This window comes from Macaca thibetana, chromosome 17 (assembly GCF_024542745.1).
Source record: "Macaca thibetana thibetana isolate TM-01 chromosome 17, ASM2454274v1, whole genome shotgun sequence".
Classification (NCBI taxonomy): Eukaryota; Metazoa; Chordata; class Mammalia; order Primates; family Cercopithecidae; genus Macaca; species Macaca thibetana.
Window position 1 is genome coordinate 93,199,973 of NC_065594.1, and position 10,077 is coordinate 93,210,049.

General features: G+C 51.7%; 1 pseudogene; it reads left to right on the plus strand.

Annotated features, from left to right (window-relative positions):
* The first annotated feature begins 2,398 nt into the window (after window positions 1–2,398).
* LOC126940842 (uncharacterized) lies at window positions 2,399–8,699 on the plus strand (annotated as a pseudogene).
* Window positions 8,700–10,077: the final 1,378 nt, after the last annotated feature.

A 10,077-nucleotide genomic window follows, 5' to 3' on the forward strand; every position in this document is an offset into this window, starting at 1 on the left:
ATTGTGTTGCTTGTTTTCTGGTTGTCTTGTAACTCCTCTCCTCTCCTTTGTTACTGTCAGCCTTTGTAGTCAAGTGATTTTCCCTGGTAGTATGTTTTAATTCATTGCTTTTTATTTTTAGTGTATCTATTATAGGTTTTTGCATTATGATTACTATGAGGCTTACAAAAACACTTTATAGACATTTTGAAGAGATGACAACTATTGTAGATCTCTGCTTTTTAAATCATTTTTCTCTCTCTTTAATTTATATGGCATTTCATCAATCTCTTTAAGTTTACTACTATTTTCCTCTATTAAACCTGAACTTTTTATTTCAAATATTGTATTTTTTAGTTTTAAAATTCCATTTGGTTCTGTTTAATATTTTATATTTTCCTGCTTAGATTTTTTATATTTTCATTCATCATAAGCATATCTTTACTTTGCTGAGCACAGTTACAATAGCTGTTTTAAAGTACTTGTCTGGTAACTGCAACAGTCTTTCCATCTCAATGTTGGAAACTAAAAGTTGTCATTTCTTTTGAAGATTGGTAATATTTTTCTTGGTTTTCATATGTCAAATAATTTTGGATTTTATCCTAAATATAAATTTTATGTGTAGTGGCTCTGGATTCTATTTCTCCAGAAAGGGTTGACAATTTTTGCTTTAGCAGCAATCACCTTCCTCAAGAGAGGGAGCTTCTAAACCAAAGCGAGTGGTCTGCAGAGCAAAACCAAGGCAGGCAGACCCCCTCTGTCCAAGAGGACTCTCGGCTTCACTCAGGAGAGATTCACACGTGAGCCGACGGTGGAGGAGGCATTGATTAGGAGAGATTCACACGAGAGCCGACGGTGGAGGAGGCGTTGATCAGGAGATAATTCACATGTGAGCCGACAGTGAAGGAGGCATTGATTAGGAGATAATTCACACGTGAGCCGACAGTGAAGGAGGCATTGATTAGGAGATAATTCACATGTGAGCCGATGGTGGAGGAAGCGTGATCAGGAGATAATTCACACGTGAGCCGATGGTGGAGGAAGCGTGATCAGGAGATAATTCACACGTGAGCCGATGGTGGAGGAAGCGTGATTAGGAGAGATTCACACAGAATCTGACAGAAGAAGCATTGATTAGGGCGATGGGGCACAGCCAAAGGCTGCTGCACGGACAGAGCAGGGCCAACCACAGGCAAAAGGGCCCCCTCAGATTGCTGGCTGGCTCTGTTTATACCTCCACCTAATTACACGTAAATGAGGGGTGGGTTATTCACGAACCTTCTGGAAAGCGGTGTGGAGGTCATGCGGTCCGGGTAACACAGGTTGCTTCCTTTTCAGTGACCAGCATCATTTGGTGCAGCCCCCAGAGTCTCATGACAACTATCTTGTTCTGCTCAAGAGCCCTGTACGGTCCCCTCTTCTGTGGATGGAAACTGAGGCACAGCAATGACAGCATCAACGAAGCCACCCAGCTCCTGGCCCAGCTGTGCTCTGCAGGAGCCTCCACTTGGGGGCAGAGGCCAAACAGCCCAGCACTTGGAAGCACAGCTCGGGAGCAGCAGCTGAGTTGCGCTGTGAGGAGACGCTGGCGGCTGTTTATCCATCGGCCGCTTGCAAGTGACGGGGCGGGTTTACCCTCCTTTCCTGCCCATGACTTGAGCTCTTGGCAAATCAAAGGTTTAAAGATATCAGTTCTTGGAACCACAAAGTAAACACAGCATATTTTCCTAATTCCTTTCACCACGCGATGCAGTTTTATGTGCTAATTGTGTTTACTGGAAGAACTCATGGCTGGTTGAAACAAATCCTTATCATGGAAAGAACGTCTCCCCTGCCATCAGCTGCTGGTGCTGGTGGGATTGGAGTGCAGCACGGAGCACAGAGGCTGGAGCCGGGTCAAACAGGGAGGCAGGAGTGCAGGTGCACTGCTCCAAAGCTCAGCAGGCCTCACAGCATCTGCTGTGTGTATAGGGGCTGACCGTAAATCACTGCTTATCGTGGTTCCATTTAAGAGTCCTCCCTGGCAGGATCCCTGCTCCTTAAAAGCACAGTGCAGAGCATCTTAGCTCCGATGGACCAAGCATACCCCAGCTGTGCCTCAGCGAGGAGGGTGAGCTCTGGGCCAAGACCCCCTCTCCTGTACGGGACGCCTGAGCGCTTGTGACTTGGGATGACTGACAAAGTCCCTAGCCAGGTTTGTTCTTCCCAGGCTGTCCCAGTGGCTTCTGAATTTTTGGCCCATGTTTTGGGTGTAGAAACTACAAGAGAATTTTAGTGGAGCAGTGTGTTCTTGGCAAGCAAGTTGGATCATCCCACTGAACTTCTGTGACTTTCCTCTTTGCAGTTATGGTTCCAAACCAGAGTTTCCCTAGGAAATAAACCCTGAGGGGCTGAAAGGACCTGGGGCCATCGAGGGTGGATGGCCACATCCAGGGGCCTTGATGCCAGTGCCGACTGTTCCCTGCACGCTTCCACGTGCACGCCAACATTGCAAGACCGTGTCACGGACCGAAACAGCTACAGTGATGACACACCTGAGGTGAACACAACTCTGGCAGCATCCTGACCCCTGACGGGGCAAGTGCATGTGGAATCTGGAAACTTCACAGCTGAGCCTACAAAGGTGCTCATGGCGCTCAGAAGGGGTTCTGGGTAGGTAAAGCTCAGGCTAATCACAGGCTCAGTGACCCGACAGTGCTTTTAGGACAGTGACACTAGACAGGATGACCAAGCTCTGTGAGTTACACAATGGGGTGAGTTAGACAGTGGGGTGAGTTACACAATGGGGTGAGTTACACAACGATGAGTTGAGTTACACAATGATGAGGTGAGTTACACGGTGGGGTGAGTTACACAATAATGGGGTGAGTTACACGGTGGGGAGAGTTACACAATGATGGGGTGAGTTACACGGTGGGGTGACTTACACACTGGGGTGATTTGCACAATGATGGGGTGAGTTACACAGTGGGGTGAGTTACACAATGATGGGGTGAGTTACACGGTGGGGTGAGTTACACAATGATGGGTTGAGTTACACAATGATGAGGTGAGTTACACGGTGGGGTGAGTTACACAATAATGGGGTGAGTTACACGGTGGGGTGAGTTACACACTGGGGTGATTTGCACAATGATGGGGTGAGTTACACGGTGGGGTGAGTTACACAATGATGGGGTGAGTTACACGGTGGGGAGAGTTACACAATGATGGGGTGAGTTACACGGTGGGGTGACTTACACACTGGGGTGATTTGCACAATGATGGGGTGAGTTACACAGTGGGGTGAGTTACACAATGATGGGGTGAGTTACACGGTGGGGTGAGTTACACAATGATGGGTTGAGTTACACAATGATGAGGTGAGTTACACGGTGGGGTGAGTTACACAATAATGGGGTGAGTTACACGGTGGGGTGAGTTACACACTGGGGTGATTTGCACAATGATGGGGTGAGTTACACGGTGGGGTGAGTTACACAATGATGGGGTGAGTTACACGGTGGGGTGAGTTACACAATGATGGGGTGAGTTACACGGTGGGGTGAGTTACAAAATGATGGGGTGAGTTACACAATGATGGGTGATTTGCACAGTGGGGTGAGTTACACAATGATGGGGTGAGTTACACAGTGGGGTGAGTTACACAATGGGGTGAGTTACACAATGATGGGGTGAGTTACACAGTGGGGTGAGTTACACAATGGGGTGAGTTACACAATGATGGGGTGAGTTACACAATGGGGTGAGTTACACAATGATGGGGTGAGTTACACAGTGGGGTGATTTGCACAGTGGGGTGAGTTACACAATGATGGGGTGAGTTACACAATGATGGGTGAGTTACACAGTGGGGTGAGTTACACAATGGTGGGTTACACAGTGATGGGGTGAGTTACACAGTGGTGTGATTTGCACAGTGGGGTGAGTTACACAATGATGGGGTGAGTTACACAATGATAGGGTGAGTTACACAGTGGTGTGATTTGCACAGTGGGGTAAGTTACACAATGATGGGGTGAGTTACACAGTGGGGTGAGTTACACAATGGGGTAAGTTACACAATGATGGGGTGAGTTACACAGTGGTGTGATTTGCACAGTGGGGTGAGTTACACAATGATGGGGTGAGTTACACAATGATGGGTGAGTTACACAATGATGGGGTGAGTTACACAATGATAGGGTGAGTTACACAATGATGGTGTGAGTTATGCACTGGGGTGAGTTATGCACTGGAGTGAGTTGCACAGTCAGGTGTTACACGGTGGGGTGAGTTGCACACTGGAGGCTTCAGGCTTGCTGCCCCTTGCTCTCCCCGCGCAGATCCAGTGGTAGGAAGTCATTTCAAGCAGCTTGTGAACATTCACAGAAGCAGCTCAGGATCCTGCTGCTTCTGAGAGGGGAGCTGGACAGGTTACTGCCTCTGACGTGGGGGAGGAGAGAAAACGCCTGAATTTTGGTGCCCCCAGATATATCGTGGATCAAGAAATTGGTATCATTCCACGCTTCTTCCCACTGTAAAACAAAATGCGATGTCTAGCGGGAGCCTCGCGTTGCCAGTGAAGTCAACCCAGATGTGCAGGAATGAAAAAGAAAATAGCTGGAAAATCTGCCCAGGAGAACAGGGACAGCCAGGAGACACAATGCCAGGGCCGGGGCACTCCCAGCAGGGCTGGCCTCATGTCACCGGTGTGGAGGGTCCCCAGTGGGGCATGCAGGACATGCCCCGGGAGGCCTGTCGGGGGGTCAGGCAGGCTCACAGGGGAAGCATCTCAGCCCAGTGGAGCGGCCGTCCACACGCTCAGAGGAGCCCACCTTGTAAGGCACTGGGAGTTGAGTGACCCTGAGGGCCCCAAGGCTGGGAGCGGATTCAGAGCTTGCACTCTTTGTCCATAGCCATAGCTGGCTGTGTGGGATTCAAATGGAAAATAGAGGGTTCCAGAAACCACGGTGACCACAGACAGCCCTTGCATCTGCAGGGCACATCAGGGCTCGGAATGTACTGTCCAGCTTATCAATCATCACCAAGACCTCAGCAGACTGAGAGGGCCCCACAGAGACAGCAGGCGCGGGCCAGGCCTTGGCAATGCTGCTAGACCCCAGTAGTCCTGCCACGGCCATGCCCATCTCGGCTGAGGGCACCGAGGTCTGGAGAAGGTCCTCACTTGCTCAAGGACACACGAGGGGTAGACTGGCTAGATTCGTGCTCGGAGTGTTTCCTGCCTCTCCCTGGGGCCCCTTGATGTCAGGTTTGGGTGATGCTTTTGCCAATGTCCTAGCTGAGCAGATGCCTCACGGGCCATCACATGGTTCCACCATGTCCCCATCCTCCAGCCCACAGAGCCTCCCATGAGAGGCATCCTTCAGCCTGGGTCCCGGAACTGAGAGGCCGTGGAACGGAGCTCCAGCTGACCATCACGGGCCTGTAGCGTGAGTGAGAAGCACACGCTGTTGCTGGAAGCCCAAGACGCAGGAGGCCATTTGTTCCTGCAGCGCACCCCAGCTCAAGCTGGCTGATCCCAAGCCAGGCTCAAGCCTTCCTGCCCAGCCCCAGAGCCACTACTTCTGCCCCACAACCCTGCCTCGCAGGGTGACAGGAAAGGCGGTTCTTACGCATCGTAGAGAGGAGGCGGGTGCAGTCGCTGCAGTAACAGGAGTTGATAAGAGCCAGTGGGACTGAAGAGCTGTCTGCTGGGGAGCGGCTCTGTGGAATTCCACCCTGGGCACAGCGGGCACACGGGTCACTCTTGGCAGGTGTGGGCACTAATGAGACTTCGGATGCAGCTGCCTGCTGGGGCCCAGACATTCCGTGGGGCAGGCGGGGCAGTGCCTCACCCCGACACTGGCCAGCAGAGACTGGGGGACCCCTCCCTTCCCCAGAGTGGGACCATCAGGATGCCCAAAGCTCCCAGCTGGTGGTCACTGATTTCGCACTTTGACCCGTCCTCACTCGAAACGTGAGGTCTCTGTGAAGGCGCAGACACCCTGAGAGTCCCAGCATATGGGGGTGCAGCTGATCTCCTTTTCCTCCTGGCAGGAAACCCAGAGCCCTGAGCAGCTGTCATCCAAGATGGTGGCCCCAGAGCCACCTGGCCAGGCTCCCCATGTTTTCCTGAGCTGGGCTCGCATGGCTGGTAAGAGCCCAGGGTACCCCTCCAGCTCTGCCCTCCCAAATCTGGCTGCCTCAGCTGTTCCCCATGTCAGCCCTGTGATGGGGAGTGCAGAGTGAGGCTTGGAGGGTGGGAGGGGAGTAGGTTCTGATCTCAACTCTTCCGTGCTCTGGGTGAGCAGGGCGGCTGCCTAAGGTCCTAAGGGCCCACAGCGGCCGGTCAGGATTGTTGAGGAGAACGCCTGGAAAGGGTTTCTTGAGTTCTCCGTCCATAGTAGGTGCTCGGTAAATGTCAAAGATTTCCCAAATATTTTTATCGCTGCCAAGCTGAAGCATTTAGAAATGCATCAGTTTCACTCCTCCTTGTGGTTGGACTTGGGCCCAGAAGCCCCCAAAGTGGCTTCACTTGTAGGACCAAGTGTGAGCCCAGCCCAGCCCACAGCTGCCCCGCAGCCCTGCGACCCATTGGGTTATAAGGTGGAGGCCTCGGAGCTTCTGCTAGGAGTCCCCACCAGCCCCTGAGTCAACCAGAAGCCCCAGCAGCAGACCCCCCACAGACCCTGGGGCCACGGCCCGAAGCGTGGGTTGAAGGGCCCTTGGCGGAAGCCTGGCCGGCAAACACCAGCATCCAAGCTCCTCCATCAAAGCGGTCCCCTGCCGGAGCGGACGTGACTGCTTCCTCAAACCAGGAAAACCTGTCTAATTTCCGCGTGTCACTGTGGGCCTTCCTCTTCAGCCCTCCATTGTCCAGCAGGCATCAGGCCCCAGGCTGGAGGCCACGTGCCAGGCTGGCAGGATTTGTCCACTGTAAAGCTCGACACCCCCTCAGGCCCTGTGCTGCCTGCCCAGATCTCCCCTGCCTCAGGATGCCCTCCGCACCCTCCGAATTCCCAGCCGCTGCTCTGGGGCCCGCACGGATGCCCGCCCAGATCTCCCCTGCCTCAGGATGCCCTCCACACCCTCCGAATTCCCAGCCGCTGCTCTGGGGCCCGCATGGATGCCCGCCCAGATCTCCCCTGTCTCAGGATGCCCTCCACACCCTCCGAATTCCCAGCCGCTGCTCTGGGGCCCCCACGGAGGACTTGGGCCCAGCCCCTCGAAGCTGCAAAGAGAACGCAGAGAAACTCACACGCGAGGCAGCACTGAACACGTGGGAAAGACACGGACATGTATTTTCAGGGTCACGTCCAGGTAAACCTCAAGATGTGGCCCTGAGGGGTTTCCTTTTACGGTTTTTACTGCTTTTTAAAAACACTCCTTATTTTCTAAACAGAATGTGACGCCCCACCCTCACCCTGTCCAGGAGGCCCAGCCAGCCCCTCTTCTGTGCCCCCAGACACCCCTAAGAACTCCAGGCACCAGCATTAATATCCTGGAGCCCTGGAACCCCTGAGTGTGCCAGATCCTGAGTGTGCCATGCCCTGTGTGTTTTGCCCCCACTGTGCCAGGCACTGAGTGTGCCAGACCCCGAGTGTGCTGTGCCCTGAGTGTGCTGGACCCTGTGTGTGCTGGACCCTGTGTGTGCCGGGCACCGTGTGTGCTGGACCATGTATGCGCCAGGCCCTGAGTGTGCAGGACTCTGCGTGTGCTGGGCCTGTGGTTGGCAGGCACTGTGTGTGCCGGACCCTGTGTGTGCTGGGCCTGTGTGTGCCAGACCCTGTGTATGCCAGGCCCTGAGTGTGCTGTGCCCCGTGTGTGCTGGGCCCTAAGTCTGCCAGGCCCTGAGTATGCCAGGCCCTACAGGCAGTGCCTGCAGATGGAGCTCACAGAGAGGCTAGAGGGGGAAATCTGCCTAAAGTCTTGTCTGCTGTCTTCATCCTTCAGTGGATGTGGAATTTAATCTGGCAGATACTTACATGGCTGCTGGATGGTAGAACTGTACAAGGTCCACCCCAGTGAGGAGGGAGCTGTGGGGTGTGGTGGGAATGGAGGATGGGGGCTACGGCCCAGTGGGCTCCCCGTGTCCACCCCACGTCCACCCAGTAACTCATAAGCCACAAATAGATGTGCCTTGATCTACTTAATGCCTCGTTGCTGGATATTTGGATTGTCTCCTGTTACGCATTTGCCACCCAGAGCCTCATCATTCCTCCTGTCGTGACTTTCTGGTGGGAGAGTGGGTCAAAGGTGTGAACTCCTGTATTCACCCCTAGGTTTTGTCAGATCGCTTCGGAGGCTGCCCTCTTCGCCGTGGCTGCCGAGTGCAGAGCTGGGCGTTTGAGTGGGCAGAGTGGTGCTCGGCTTCCCTGCATCTCCTGGGCCATGTGTGCTGACCCGTGCCCACTGCATTGCTCCTGTGTGCCCTGCACATACGACTGTGTCTTTCCCGTGTATTTAACACTGCTTCATGTGTGAGTGTCTCTGTGTTCCAAACCCCAACCACAGTGATTTTACAGACGAACCTTAATAGATGTGAAATCTATAAGTAGCTATTAATCTTTGTGTCATATTTACTGCAAATATTTCCCCCACTCCACTAGCTTCCAGTTCTGCTTTGTGGTTTGTGACTGACCAGTGCATCCAGTTCCTGCTGTGGCAGCTGCAATGTGCTCTGTCCTGCAGGAAGCCCTCGGGGTGGGGCCTGGGGGCTGCGGGAAGCTGAGCAACGAGGTACGGGAATGGGCAGCTTTGTTTTATTTATTAATTTTTTTTACTATTTAATTATCTCACCTTATTACACTTTAATTAAAATATCGATCTTTACACAATACACTTGAACTGTGGAATAAAGCAGGACCAGATGTGGATCCTGGAGCTGACAGTCACTTGCCTCCCACCCAGCCACGTCCTAATTCTCTTTTTGCAAAAGCAACTACTTGTCCCTGTTAAAGCTGTTCCTTCTGGTCATGACTGTTTTATCACAAAATCATATGCCTCTATTTTTGTTGCTTGACTTATCCATTTTTTAGACATTATTTGTTTATTTCCTGCTGGACAGGCATTTTAGCTCCATCTCCCCTACTACCACATCCACACTATAATTATATCTCTATTTTTAGTTAAGTCCATAGTTAGTATTTACAGTTTCATGACTAAGTTAATATTGCTTATTACTGAGCCAAACAAAGCATGATGGTTATTTTTCATTCCATCAACAGCTTCCCCCTGCCCTTTGCCCACCCTGATAGTTTTGACTTTTTTTTTCTCACAATACATGCTCATGTGTGTTCATAGTCTCCCAGCTATCTTCTATCTGCCTTCACCCCTAGTGCTCCATTATGCCAGGGAGTCTCCTCAGGATGAGCCCCATGTGCAGCCTCCATTGTGCCACTCTCTTGGATCCAGTGTGCAGCTCTCCTCCTGGGACTTCCCTCCACAACTTTTCTCAGTTGAATCCACTATTTGTTGGATCCCAGGTCTTCCTCTTTATTTTCTCCTTCATTTTGCTGGAGCACATCCTCAAGTAACTTTCTAAAAGAAGTTTAAACAGGTAAATGTTTTGGAAGGTTGAATGCCAGAAAATATCTTTATTCTACCTTCATTCTTGACTCATAATGTTGCTGGAACCAATTTCTAAGTTTGAAATCATTTTTCAGGAGCTAGGAATTGAACTCAAAATTCCAAAATTAGGGTTCTTTTATTTGACATGCTCTCTGACTAGGAAGCAAGCACAACTGCTCCACCATTACTGGCAAGTTACTGAAAGCAATCCTTTGACAGCAGCTGCAGACCCACAGCCATACAGAATTTTCCTTTTTAAACAAGTCGCTCACCATTAGGATGCTCTGATTTCTCCATTTGTAAAATGAAGATTCTCTCTCAACTTTTGGTTTTAGCTTTTGGTCTGGCATATTTGGTAAGCTACAAGTGATCTTTGGCTGAAAATCAGTCATGTGTGGCAGGTCGTTTCACCCAGGCGCCCTGCACCCAGAGATCTAGGGCCCTCAATCCTTCTTCAGTTGCTGTCAGTGCAAGGGCAATCTCACCCAACCCTCCACAGGGAAAGGCAACTGCCACGTGCCTCTGAGAGCAGGGAGGCAGCAAGTG